Source organism: Phoxinus phoxinus (assembly GCF_949152265.1).
Source record: "Phoxinus phoxinus genome assembly, chromosome: 10".
In the NCBI taxonomy this organism is placed as follows: domain Eukaryota; kingdom Metazoa; phylum Chordata; class Actinopteri; order Cypriniformes; family Leuciscidae; genus Phoxinus; species Phoxinus phoxinus.
This window is the reverse complement of record NC_136885.1, coordinates 4,593,515-4,609,253: the sequence shown is the minus strand read 5'-3', so window position 1 is coordinate 4,609,253 and position 15,739 is coordinate 4,593,515.

Below are 15,739 nucleotides of genomic sequence, written 5' to 3'. Positions count from 1 at the left end.
GATTAGATTAAGCATAAAGCGATCGGCACAGCTCGATTTTTGTCTTGTAGGATGTAGGCTACACCGATATCGCCCGGCATGTAAACATTATTTCTTGACCCAAGAAATTATAAAAATGTGTAGGCCTGTTAACTTTTGGGAGATCAAATTTTGCATTCTCTTTCTTTTGCTAGGCAAATTTGTCATAACGATAGGCCTATATTTTTAAATAATTATTATATTTAAAATAATAAATAATAATGATTTTTTTTTAGATGTTTCTAAATGAACCATTTCTAAATGGTCTCAACATGTTTAAAAAGCCACGCTGCAGTTTCTGGTCATTTTGACCGTGGTTTAAGGATTGCATCGTCATAAACCAAAATTTTAAGTAGACTAGCCTATAGCACAGTTTTAAACGATCTTACGGCCAACAAAAATGAAGAATTAGGCTACAACTAATTTTAATGTCCAAACATTCAAAAGATTCTAGTTGAGGATTCATGTGCACCACTTTACAAAATCATCGTGTTTACAACAAATGTAGGCATAGCCTAACATTTAAATTGTAGGCTATTCGTAAATATTCTCACTTGTTTAGCTATAAAACAAGAGCATTATCTAAAATCTGGGCAAATGATGAAATGTTGCATAATGGTGCGTTTTACGCGCATAACGCGTCTTTGCATTGATTTAACATTGAAATGACTCGCGCCTGACGCGCTATTCGCGTCCGGTGTGTGGGTGCAGTAAAAGTTGCATAAATTAAATAAAATTAATAGCCTAACACTTGTGTACTGTATTGTTCCGTATGATGTTCGTGCACGCGCAGCCTAGTTTACTGTCATTCACCGCCCTTATTTATTCAATAGCATTTGATTAATTTCACACAGTATTATTGATCAGTATAATGATCACAATAAATTTGTGATCAGATAAATGTGTGTAATCGATCTTTTGATTTTGAAACATCGTTGTTCTGTATGGGACGTTATCACGGGTTAATGACGATGAAATGATGAAGATGGCGATGATGCACTGAAAAAACAAACCTAAAAATAGCACCTGCATTAACTGGTTTACAGTTTTTCTCAGTCGCTTTGGTGCATTTCTCACATCACTATTTACATTTGCACAACAGTTAGTTCAACCTCCACAACATTTAGTCATTTGTGCACTTCATTAGCAGTTTCTCATTCCTTCGAACAAATTGCAAATGCTTATGGACATGCATCAATTGCTTTCATACAACTCTCAACCCGGTCTCACCCCAAAACGTCACATACTGACGCGTCTTGACCATTCGGCAACATACGACGAAAAAGGTACCCTTTAACGTCCATATGAGACGCAGACATAAGCGCACCAGCAGCGCCCTCTAGCGGTACCCTACCGCATACCTAAACCCAACCATTCCCGAATCGTCACATATGGACGTTAAAGGGTACCCTTTTCGTCGTATGTTGCCGAATGGTCAAGACGCGTCAGTATGTGACGTTTTGGGGTGAGACTGTGTTATTTTATAACATTATCATTTGCTTATGTCATGTCAGTCAAAATGAACTATACTTGTGAATGCTGAATAGTCATATAAAACGAATAGTCCTCCTTTCATTGCTTGAGTCATTACATACAAAAATGTTGAACTATAGTTGTCAAAATCGGTCAAGCAAATTTTACACATTTTTTTTAATCATTTTTGAAAATGTCTCCTAAATTAAACAATTTATCTTAGGTGAATCTCAACTTTCACTGATGCGAAGGGGTGTGTGAAGCATTAGTTGCAACCAATGATAAGCCACTTCTCTACAATCACTGTCAGAGCTGAATCCCATAAACCCCCACTTTACAAGCATATATGAACCAAGCAGGACATAGTACCATTTCTACAATACTGTGACACAGAAATGGAAGGCCAGCCTCGTGGAAGAGGGGTGCGGGTGAGGGTGCGGGTGCGGGTGCGGGTGGAGGACGGGGACGGGGAAGGGGAAGGGGAAGGGGAAGAAGAGGCCAAGTACATAGGCGGATCCCTGATGAAATCAGGGGTACAATTGTGGATCAATTGTGGTACAAATGTTAGGGGTACAACCGGGGTACAAATGTTGTCAATCACGGCCTCATAATGGCTGAGGCTGGTCGAAGGGTGCAGCCAAATGTTGGGAGAACCACTGTAAATTCAATTATTCAAACATTTCGTCGGGAGAACAGGTGTGTATAAATGGCATATCCCCAGTCTTGCTCCATACAACACACAACATCTGCTGACTTTGTTAGACACTCTTTACAGGGACATAATCCCTGAGAATGAGAGGGGTCTAACTGGAGACCATCTGAGCAAGCATGTTGTTGTTTTGGATTGCATTGCAAGAGATGATATTCGCTGTGATGCAGATGAAATGATGTGGCCAGACAGAGAGGAACGTCTGGATGTGCATGAATGATTACAGTACTATGTATGTTGTATGCTCAGTTCCAATATGTACTGCAATATTGTTTACAGTTGTGCACAGTATACCCAAAGGGAGTTTATGTTTGTTGTAAATAAGGGTGTATTTTTTCTTTTGCACAATGCTGTGAACAAATTAGAATTGCAAAGATATATGTCATTTGCAGTAAAAATGTGAAACATTCAGTGTCTTGTACCCAGTTACCTCACTAAATACAGTAATGTGTAACTTTACTGTATTTTTCAAATGGCTGTGCAAATAGTATATAGTGCCGTCTTGAGCATTTTCAGGTAGTGTCACCAATATCTGACTTTTTTGCATTGGAAAACATTTACAGAGTAAACTGTCATAATGAAAACATGTCAAAGCCATTTGATTATCTTGTTCATAAGCAATGGTGTCAAGACTTTTCATCTTGATGACACTGACACTTTCATTCACATGAATACTTGCTTTTGAGGAATGAGCGATCCATTTTGAGCAAGTGACACGCTTTTGCAGGTTATCAACTAGGTTTTGCAGTTTGTACTAATTGTTTTGAGAACTGCATTAACTGATGTGCAAATGTAAATAGTGATGTGAGAAATGCACCAAAGCGACTGAGAAAAACTGTAATTCAAACAAAAAATATATTTAACATCACCGAACCAACCTAAAACATTTTAGCTATTTTTCGGGTTACAGTAAATCAGATTTTTAAGGAAGCCTTACAATTGCACAGTATCACTTTTTACAGTGTGATTATTATTACAATAATAATCAAATGGAACTAAAAATAAAGTAGGCACGGCTGGCATAACGGGCATTTGAGCGTGTAGGTGTAGATTCAGCTCCAGAATCCAACATTTCACCCATGCACCGAGTCCTTCTGTGATCAGAGATGCAGGGACAGAAGCACAGCTGTCCTCCCCCTCCAAACAATCAATAATCAAACAAGAACGCCGATTGATCAATGCACAGTTGCTATGGTGATGCAACACATAACCTACCTATCAATAACCCTTAATTAAGTTGTTTTTTTCAAGCCAACTTACTGATCTAAACTTCTCCTTCTTCTTCTTCTGAGCCAAACTTTAGACTGTATCTCCTAGAGATTTAACTCTACAACCAGCAAACTCTATAGACCTTCAGACTGTTCTCATAGTGTGCTTTATCTATCCATCATCCATCCATCCATCCATCCATCCATCCATCCATCCATCCATCCATCCATCCATCCATCTATCTATCTATCTATCTATCTATCTATCTATCTATCTATCTATCTATCTATCTATCTATCTATCTATCTATCTATCTATCTATCTATCTATCTATCTATCTATCTATCTATCTATCAATCCATCATCCATCCATCCATCCATCCATCCATCCATCCATCTATCTATCCATCTATCTATCTATCTATCTATCTATCTATCTATCTATCTATCTATCTATCTATCTATCTATCTATCTATCTATCTATCTATCTATCTATCTATCTATCTATCTATCTATCTATCTATCTATCTATCTATCTATCTATCTATCTATCTATCAAGCTTTTAAAACTATTTTCTGGCTAAGTTTTTCCAAGCCAACTTAAAGTTTGTCTTAGAACGTTTTTCTCAGTCGCTTATACATTTCTCGAATCATCCTCGACATTTGCAAAACAGTAAGTGCATTTCTCAAAACATTTCGTATCGCAAAACACCATGAGTACCTGCAAAAGCCAGTCTCTTGCTCAAGATCCTCAGTTCATCTCTCAAAAGTAAATATCTGCATCAATGAACATGTCAGTGCCGTCAGAACGACAAGTCCTTGTGTGCGGATACGACAGTCAAATTGCTTCGTCATGTTATCAATATAACTGTATGAGGGATGTTCTGATGTAAACTATGCTACAGTTTTGATGACAGTTACTGTATTGTAAATTGTAGGTTACACCTTATAGTGTATATGTGGAAGTTTGATTGCAAGAGACTGGACAAGATTCACATTTACGCTTTCACTGTTTGTACTGTAATTTGCTGACAGACCGTGTTATTGCGATACAGAAAAAAGCTGTAGGAATCAGTCTTACACCTCCTGACGTTCCTCTGTTCTCATCCACATCGCAACCAATATCTTCTATATTATGATATAATGACAACTTGTTCAACCATTTTGCATGTAAAGACTTATGCTATGAACTAATGCCTGAATGTTGTGGGGGGTGAAACTATTCAACAGAGACACATTATAATATTTTGATCAACATGACATAAGTATTTGATAATGCAGGAAACAGCAGAGAATTGTACATAATCATTTGCATGGATGCACCAAAGCATTTTCAACTTGTTCAAAGAAATGACATGATGTGAAGATTGAACAGAGATTTTTGAGAATTACAATTCTGAACTGAGAAAAGTACCAAAGTAGTTAAAAAGTAGTTTTAAATTTTAAAAGTAGTTAAAATGGCTCTCCTCTCAACCATATGGAAATCCATTTTACTGTACTGTACCTTCTGATCACACTGCAAAAAAGAGATCTTCCTCAATATTTTTGCCTCATTTTCCGGTACAAATGTCTAAAGATTTTTAAATCAAGATTTTTTTTTTTTTATCAAGATGCCCTGGAGATACAAAATTACATCAAATATGAAGTCTTGTTGAAGTATGAAGTAAGTTTCTCATTAAAACAAAGAATAATAGTAATAGAATAATAGAAAAATATAGAACAAATATCTGCCAACGGGCTCATTAATTCAAAGGCAACTTTTCATAACTCATTGCTATTTAAACATAAACTCACATAATTTTGTTAAATTTGTCAAAAACATTTAAGTAAATCCGATATTTGCATTTCATTTGGCATATTATCTTAAAATATGTAAGTGTCATTGTTTTATCTTTATATTGTTTTATCTAAGGCACGTTAATAAAAGCTACTGAATTGAACTAAGGTCTAATCCTGGCTTAATCTAAACCCTGTCTGTGAAACCAGACCTAAGACTTTCTGCTCTGATTTCATTTAGTGTACGGATGAACTATGACTTTCTAAGAGCCGAGAGAATCAGTCGAGGTCTGTGTCGTGCAGAATTTCAGCATCACTTTTTTGTCACGGTGAAACGTGATGCCATAAACACAAAACAGACTTCTGTGATTGACAGAACAAACACAGATCTAACCTTCAGCTCATATTTATTACAATCGAGAGACTTCTCACTTATTTATTGTCCAAATTGATTTTCATAATCTAGATTACTATTTTTTAATGGTATGATACTCTTTGTGCAAGTAACCCAATAGGGTATATGTCGAACGTCGCATGACGAAACCGGAAACCTGGTCTCATCGCATCCGCTTGTCATAGAAAGTGTTAACAGCCGTATGAACTGACGCCGATATCTATGGAATTTTAAGGTAATCAGCTAACCTATCTCACTTTGTTATTGACATTTTATTCTATTTAAATATCTTAACGTTAGTGTGAAGATTTTTTTTTTTTTTTTTACTTTTAAATATCGATCTTCACATGCGAGGGACATTGGTTATGATCATCTTTGCTCGCTCCTTTTAAGTTATCCTGAGTAAAACAGTAAAAAAATGCATGAAGCACATATACAAAAGACCTGAACCGGAAGCGATGCGTTCTGTTTTCCGGTTTCGTAATGCGACGTTCGACATATACCCTATAGCTAATTATTGAACCTTAAACAATTATTAGTTCGTTTTTGATTCTCCTTTGGTTCCTAGTTACTGACACCACATAAACCTATAGCTTCTCAAGGGTGATTATTAGTGATCTCAGAATTGATTTAGTCGTTGTTTTTGCATGTCACCTGAGACTTTATCCAGGTCCACATCCATTACCTGTGCAGACGTGACCGTTTTCATGAATAATCTCATATGGGCTGTTCAGCATGGGGCATATGATGTAAGGATCCATATAGTGCTGCTAATCCTTATTCTAATTAAAAAAATTAAAAAAGGAGAGGAAGAATATCACTACCATGCAGCACTATGAAAAGTTGTGTGCCATGTGCAAGAAATGTGCCGTATGTGTTAGCCAGTGTGTTCATTTTAGTGATGGGAATTGGGAAACACTGACTGAATCCGTTGAGGTGATCTGAAAAATGATTGAGCATTTTGAAAACAGCATTGTGGGGACATCTGCTGGCAAATGCGTGTAAAAGACTTCAAATCCAGACACAAAATACTACAGAAATGACTTGCATGTTCATTTAATCAACAATATAATACATGGATGTAAAACCTTGCAGAATATGTAGATATATGTGGGACTTTATACAGTTAATATTTCCGTTTTTTAAATATTTTTTTATAACAAAGTTTCTGGTTACTTTATTTTAAGGTGTACATTTACATACTGAGTAATATCAATTAACCAAATGTACTTACTATAGGATTATGGTTTGGTTTAGGGTTAGTTGCATGTAATTATGCATAATTTGTTGTAATTACTATAACATGTAACAAGGACACTCTACAAGAAAGTGTTACTAGTTAAATCTTGTTCTCAATTGTGTCTCAGAGTGTGTTACATCTGTATCTTCATCAGAGTCAGTGCCTCTAAACAGACTTGGATGTATCTTCCTCAAATGTCTCCTATTCCTCCTTAAAGTCTTTCCTGCTGGAGTCAGCACGTTATACGAGCGTGGCTCCAGTCTCTGGCCTGTCACTACGGCTGGTTCCCAACCACGTCGTGTCTGCATGTGTACGGTGGTACCCGGATCTAAGGCAGGCAACGGCCTAGCATCACGATCGTGATATAGGCGCTGGCGTGTCTGCAGATCCTGAATCCGTCTTTGTATGTCCGGTGGAGTGGATGGCTTTAGCGAAGCGCTGGAACATGGAAGTGTGCTGCGCAGAGACCTTCCCATCAACAGCTGTGCAGGTGTCTTGTTCAGCCCTGTCACTGGTGTGTTCCTTAGTGACAACAGCACCAGATGTGGGTCTGTGCTGGTATGCATCGCTTTCTTGAGAGCATGTTTTACTGTCTTTATGGTCCTTTCCGTGAGTTCGTTGGACTGTGGATATCCGGGGCTTGAGTGCGTGAGCTTGAAATCCCAAGAGGCTGCGAATGATTTCATCTCGTAACTGGCAAAAGGAACGTGATCACTCACTAGCTCTCTGGGAATCCCATGCCTAGCAAAGACAGACTTCATTTTCTGGATTACTGTGAGAGCTGTTGAATCAGGTAAATTTAGCACTTCTGGATACTTTGTCAAATAGTCCACTAATAACAAGTAAGACTGACCGTTCATTTGGAAGATGTCGGCTCCAACTTTCATCCATGGGAGCTCAGGGACTTCATGTGTGATGAGGGGCTCCTTCTGCTGTTGTGGCTGAAATTGTTGGCAATGCCTACATTTCTCGACTGTCATCTCTATGTCACGCGACATGCCTGGCCAGTAGAGGACTTTTCTTGCTTTAGCTTTTGTGCGCTGGACACCCTGGTGAGCGAGATGAAGTTTCTCCAAGATCTCTCTCCTGAAGCCTTGTGGTATGACGATTTTGTCTCCAACCATGATGATGTCGTTCTGGATGCTGATGTCGTGTCGCATAGGCCAGTAGCTGTGAAGACGTTTATCCAGGCCGCGCCTCCTCGCAGGCCAGCCGTTCAGATGTTTCACACACACAGCTTGCAATACTCTGTCTGCAGTGGTGGCTGTTTTCAACTGGTTGAGTGTCTCCTCACTCAATGAGTCCGTGGCCTCCATGACGTACACGACTTTCTCATCACAGGGATTTTCGTCCACGTTATCACAGTCTCTGCTCATCGTAGCTCGTGACAGAGTGTCTGCTATATACATGTTCTTGCCTGGAGTGTAAGTTATGTTCAGATCATATTTTTGCAGTTGCAGCAACATACCTTGTAGTCGTGCTGGTGCTTTGTTCAGCGGTTTTCTTACTATGGTCTCCAGAGGCTTGTGGTCTGACTGCACGGTCACCGCTCTGCCAAAGACGTACTGGTGGAATCTCTTGGCTGCAAAGACTATGGCCAGCAGCTCCTTCTCTATTTGTGCATACCTCTTTTCAGTATCCGTGAGCGATCGTGAGGCATAGCAGAGAGGTTGTCCTTCCTGTAGCAGACATGCTCCAAGTCCATCCTTTGATGAGTCAGCCTGTAGTGTAAGTGCTTTCCTGTGGTCGTAATACCTCAACACCGGTGCCTGTGTCAGAACAGCTTTCAGGACCTCTAAAGCTGCAGTGTGGTGTGGACACCACTGCCACAATGTGTCCTTCTTAAGCAGCTGTCTGAGCGGTGCTGTCAGTGATGCTTCATTTGGGACATACTGCGCCAAGAACTTGGTCATGCCCAACAGGCGTTGGAGGCTTTGTTTATCCTCAGGGGTCGGCATGTCAATGATTGCCTTAATCTTGGCATCATCAGCCCTCTGTCCTGCTGGGGTGATTATGTGTCCCATATATTTCACAGTGTCAACCTTGTACTGTATTTTGTCTTTGTTAAACTTCACATTTGCTGCCATTGCTCTCTCCATCACTTCATGAAGGATTTTGTCGTGTTCATGTTCTGAGGCTGCAGCTATTATCATGTCGTCAGCGACAATATGCACACCTGGAATGTCACCAAAGGTCTCACAGTTCTTCTGCTGGAACACCTCGCTGGCTGACTTAATCCCGAAGGGAAGCCTGAGGAAACGGTATCGACCCCACGGTGTATTAAAGGTGCACAGTTTTGAAGATGGCTCGTCCAGCTTAATTTGCCAGTATCCATCCTTTTCGTCTAGGATGGTGAAGACGGTTTTACCTGCCAGTTTGCTGCGCACATCTTCAGGTGTAGGAATGGAGAAATGCTGGCGTCTGACGGCTTCATTCAGGTTACAAGGATCCAAACACACCCTTAGTGAACCATTCTTTTTCTTTGTGGCAACGAGACTGTTCACCCATTCAGTCGGCTCTTTGACAGGCTTTATTACCTCCCTCTTCTCCAGATCATGCAGCGTGTGTTTCAGTGTATCCATGATCGAAAGAGGTATGTTTCTACACCCATGAATCACAGGAGGAACCGATGGGTCAACATGTATGTGATGTACTCCAGGAAACTCACCCAGTCCTGTGAAGACCACTGCATATCTTTTAATCAGCTCCTCTTTGGTGGATGGAGGCTGTGGGGGCTTTGTTATGAGTTCTTCAACCCTCTTCACCAGCTCCAACCTTGCACACGCTTCACCTCCCAGAATCGCTTTGTCTGCCTGTGTTGTTAGATGAAACTGTTCAGTGGCACTGTGTCTGGAGGTTTTACACTGCAGAGAAGCAACACCACATGAGGGCAGGCGGGCTCCACCAAAAGCGATTAACACAGTCTTTGTGGGTTGTAGTTGAATGGGACCTGGCAGTTGCTTGAAAATGGACATGGGCAGCACACTGGCATCTGCGCCTGTATCAAGTTTGAATTTTATTGCTACGCCTCTAATGCTGGCTGTTTCGACCCATTTGCTGTCATTTGTGTTGCATACTGGCTTTTGATCATTACTATTTATCATGCCGATATACAAGGAGTCCACTTCACTCTTTATGTTGTTTACTGCCTTACTTTTAAAATTATCACGTTTCATACCCACTGTGCGACATACTTTGGAGAAGTGATTATTTTTTCCACACTTGTGACACACCACTCCATAAGCTGGGCACTGACGAGGCTCATGCTGTCTCCCACATTTCAGGCGGCTTGATGTTGTTTGTTTTTTTGCATTGTTGAACCTGCTGCTTGTTCGCTTGTGTCCCCTCGATTTCTCCACAGCGTCGACTTGAGTATCACACGTGATAGGGGTCATCTGCATTGCCTGTATTTGTGTCTTGGCGAGTTCTGTTGATCGGCATATGCCAATGGCTCTTTGAAGGGTTAAACCGTTTTCACGGAGCAGTCTTTCTTTCAGACGAGGATCATTAATGCTGAACACTAATTTATCCCTCAGCATATCATCTTCACTTCGGCCAAACTCACAGTCTTTACTTTTCTGACGCAGTTCTGTAATAAATCTGTCCACCGCAGTTCCTGATGACATCGTATGGGACCAGAACAGATGTCTTTCAAACACAACATTCTTCTGTGGGCTACAGTACTCTTTGAATGCCTTGAGAACATCTTCCATCGATTCTTTGTCATCATCAGATGTAACAATATGGAGCGTGTTATACACTTCTAATGCTTCTTCGCCTATAGCATGAAGCAGGATGGCTACTTTAACCTCCTCCTCTTTCTCAGACGCACCTGAAGCAGTCATGTACAGGCGAAAGCGTTGTTCCCATCTGCGCCAGTTCTCAGCGATATTGCCGGTGAGTATCAGCTGTGTCGGCGGCTTAAACTGCTCCATCCTTGCACTGTTCGGTGTTAGCAGGATGCTAATCCTTTTCCGCGGATTATCCTTTTTTTAAATTTTTTTACACAGCCCTTTGTTTACTCCGTGACTCCGACTTCTGACACCATGTTATGAACTTGTTCTCTGACCTGGTTCGGACCGTGGGTCTCTATATTAGGTTACTGTATGAAATACACACAGAGACAGAACTGTGGCGACTCGTGCTCCTTTAATGGCCGGACACTTCAATACCACCACAACAAGAAGTGCTGGAGTCATAAACAGTTGAGCACCGAGTGCTCGATCAGATGTATCACAAAATAGGCCTATATGTTTTTTGACAAAATTATAATGTTTGGAAACTACAGAGTTGCTCAATTAGAATTTGCAATTCAAGACCACAAAAAAATATATATAAGTAGCCTAACAAATATTTGGTGTGACCACAAACATTGATTATTAAATTATTACTAAAACTTTACTATGTGATGTATGAAATATTCCAGCTCCAGATCCAGGAGAGCTGCTTTCACCCAGAAGGCTATAGTCAGGTTTGGAGACCGCGATCAGAAACTGCTGCCAAACACAACCCAGACATTGAGCCACGAGCAAACTGGATATTTGGAGCTAACTGGATATCTCTGCGTTTCTGTGGATCCGGCTCACAGTGGCATCGAGCAAAGCCCAGAGGATGGACGTCTATCCAACTCATATAAGAGACCTGGCAAACGGTCTCACAGAGGTCAGAATATGATATTACCGTGACTACGTTTACAAGCAGCCAATAACCCGTTCAAAACCAGAATATTAGCAATAACCCGGTCGCGCACGGGCATGTAAACACCGGCAAAAACCCGACCTGCTCATATTCCGGTTTTTAAAAACACGAATATGATCCCCAATAAAAACCTCACCATGTTAACCTCGACTTGTTTACTTCCGCAATACTGCACGCGGGGTTATTGAACAGAGGGCAGGGTTTTACTGCAGCGCTCCTCCTCTCCATCTCTGCCCACAGCAGACTAGCGGTTTTTGGGGAATGGTTATGTGTTTTTCAACCCAAGCCGTCAAACCTACGTCATCATTTTAACGCCATTTCAGACCGGAGGTAACTTTTCAGACTTTGATTAAAGATTACCACGGCAAACAATTTTTTTCTGTGTATTAACTTGCATGGATTAATTGTTCACCACAAGACTAGTAATATGCGCTAACAAAGTAAATAGGGTCAATTTTGATTTCACGTCGACTTTAAATTATGTGCCCGCTATTGTTCTAGACAACCTTTGTTGATCCAACAAGGCTTCACAGGATTTTATTTGGTTCATCAAACTGTAATGGCAGGGATCAAACCCAGGTCTCCCATGTTTAAAGTCTCAAAGTTTGCAAACTGAGATAACTCACATGAATGAACCCTAAGATCAGAGGGGTAAAAAGCATTGCAGAGCAGGCATAGGATTCCAACAAAATACAATATCTTATCTAAAAGTGCAACAAAATATAGGAAGCTGAGCTTCCAAAAACAGGGAAATCAACACACACACAAGGGTTAAAGCAACATCAAAGATTATTTTGTACCATAAAATTTTCCAAAAGTTTCCAAAATCGTAACAGGGTGAACGGCACTTCTGCATTCCCGTTGAATGCTCCTAGAGTGCTGACTTTGTACGTTTGGTTGAAGTTTGAGTTGTAGTTTCGTCACGACCAAACGTCAGTGATTGGTTACGGCAGATCCAGAGTGACTCTGGGCAGATCCAATAGTTTTAAACTTAAACAGAGTACCCGCCTTGGTACCTTGGAGAGAGGCCAGATGGAAAGAGGCCAGACTCTCTGTACAAATGAAATGTATGAGAGTCTGGTAGAACCAAACCCAAAAAAGAATTCAATTTATTGAATGTTAGATGAAAAGCAGCGGTGGGAACTGTAGCGGATGAATATCAATGAAGGATAAGGAACCGGAGATACTGACTGTCCTTTGTGATGATAGATGAAGCTGTAGATGATGGAGCACAGATGATGGATGAGGTGTTGAGAGAGAGGGGAGTCTTCGCAGGCATGACGACGATGACGAAGAGAACGATAAACTAGGAGACACAATCTGGGAGACGAGGAAACTTCTTGAAGAAGCATAGAAGGTAAGTGATAATTAGATAGTCCTATACTCATTTACGAGACCAGACAAAGTGCCAGAGTGAGGTGTGTGCAAGTGTTTGTGGTGATGGGAAGATGGCGTGCAGGTGATTAATACCAGGTGATGGCGATCTCATTGATTGTGTGGTGGTTGAGCCTGGCTGATCCCTGACAATATTAATGTTTAATATTAAAAAAATATAAACGAGAAGAGGCAGGGTTGTGTTTTATAACAAATTTAGTTTTTATGACTGTACATTGGTGTTGACAAACTCAACCAGAAACAGGTTAGCAACATAACTGGTAACATGGCAACAATGTAGAGCATAAACATTGGGAACAACAGGAACAGAACACATTTAAACAAGATGATACAAACTAAAAGTTAATTAAACAGAACATAAAGCTGACACTGGGCTTAGTCATATTTCCTGATTCTAATAAGAACTCTAACTGCTGGATCTTGGACCAAGTAAAGCTGGTACAAGTCTAGCCTTGAAGTCATGAACGCATGAATTCATTTTCTGCATTTCACATTGAGAGCATATGTCGTAATTTAGATGTATGCAATCAATCTTGATAGTAGCAGTATCTCGTAAAGTCAATTATGAAAACTAAAAGTGTCTGCTTAGTGAGTAAATGTAGTAATTGTAAAATAAGACTGAATATTTCAACAATGGGAATGGTGAGATGTATATAAGGCAAGATTATAGTTTGAAGGGCGCTCACACACACACAGACACACACACACACACACACACACACACACACACACACACACACACACACACACACACACACACACACACACACACACACACACACACACACACACACACACACACACACACACACACACACACACACACACACACACACACACACACACACACACACACACACACACACACACAGACACAGACACACTGTTGGGGAAATTATTCTATTTGAAAAGTGAGGAGGAAAAACAGACAAGTGGAACCTTCGAAAAGTCAAAGTATCAAAAGTTTATTTCTTGCAAGAAATAGGCGTTCAACATACAGACAGTGTCTAAGTATGAGAAGGCCCATGGCATTCTCACGCAGAGAGCATCTGACATGAGAAGGCGAAGGCTAGTCCCTTTCGCCAAGGTTATATACCCTAACACACCCTGTGTAAAAAATCCTTTGTTACCTTAAAGGGAGATGTCTTAGCTCATTATCTCATGTCCAACCCAAATTCTAACTGGTCTGAGCAACGTCATGTCTGCAAAAGTTTCCTGTTCTTAGCTGCTGCTCTTTTTCACACATCTTGTCTATCTTTAGTTCGATCAAAGCTGCGCACATATTTTCACACTTGGAGTACAAAAAGTCATTTGGAGTACACATATTGTCAGCCCTCACATGACCCAGTGAACATTTTGTTCCTTCAAGCCTGTTCTAACTTATACATTTATAAAAAAAACTTAGTTTTATATCTTTAATAATGTGCTTTTGATTATATTCCTTTAAATGCTTATGAGTAAAAATTAATCTTCATCGTTAATAAAAGTTGTACCCATCTAAAAGTAAAAGAACTCATTAAAAGTAAAATTTCCATAACAATCCCCCATATGTTCATTCAAAGAACATACACACAATTTGACATTTACTTTTCCATAATCATAGTGATTTACAACAAGTAAATTTTCCCCATGGTTACTTAATTTTCTAGTCAAACTCATGTTCGCTCTTGTTCTCATAATCCTCATCATCATCATCAGCCACTGACACATTAACTTCACCTCTGGTGCCCTACGTATCATTGTTGTATTTCCCTGGATTCATTCTCACCATTGTGGTAGTCACTGTCTTAGCAGTGATTCTAGAAATATAATTCATTAAACATGGAATCGTCAAAAGAAAAATCAAAATCAAACATCCGATTGGCATAATGGTACTTATTAACAATTTCGTCCACCCCTGCAGGCCCAAGAACCAATTATCTAGTGAAGATTACATTTCATCTGGAGTGGCTATGGCCATTTTCATGTGTTCTATTATGTCTGATACATTTTGATAGACGTCAGTCAAATTAAAACAACAAGAGGTTCCTAACATTTTGCATATTTTCAAATAAACCTCCGTTCCTACATCTAAAAATCCTGGATAACAGCACCCCATCCATTTCTTAGGAAGTGTGGAAAGTGGTTTGACCACAGACATACTGTTCCAGCTGTTGTCTCTCGAAGGCCATCGTCGTCACGGGATGACACGTGATATTTGTACCATCAGATGTTATACATTTGTTATTATTCATGATTATCGTGGTTTTACAGTGTGCTGTACCAGCCATTATTGCCCCTTGTTGCGTCCCTACTTTACATAAACATACGTCGCCTAATTGTCGTTTCACTGCCCATACATTGTCAAAGTCTCTAGTGCTGTGTTCTGATGGGTTCTGACTTTTGACTTTCTTTGGAGATATTGATTTGATTTCTACAGAATTGTTCACATTCAGTAATTTCTACATAGTACATGGAATTAGCCCTATTAATTCTCCTAAATTTTCTGATCTTAATGGATGGACCCTGAAGTGAGATATACCCCGCCCCTGGTCCATAGACCATCTCTGATAGCATCCTGATTACCTCCGTACACATATTGCCCTTGACATGGATCCTTACAAAAATACATGGCCTTACCCCATTTGTTCAAAAGTTCTGGATTATACCCAGGTCCTGCTGCTGAAATTGGATCACATATTATGCTTAGCTTACTCCCTTTACCCTTTGTCATTTTCACCTCTACGCTATCATCTTGTGCTAGCTTACAGCCACACCAATTAAGAGGATAAGTTTTAGTGACTTATTGCCACACATTACAACCTTGTCAGGCGAGAAAATGTTCTT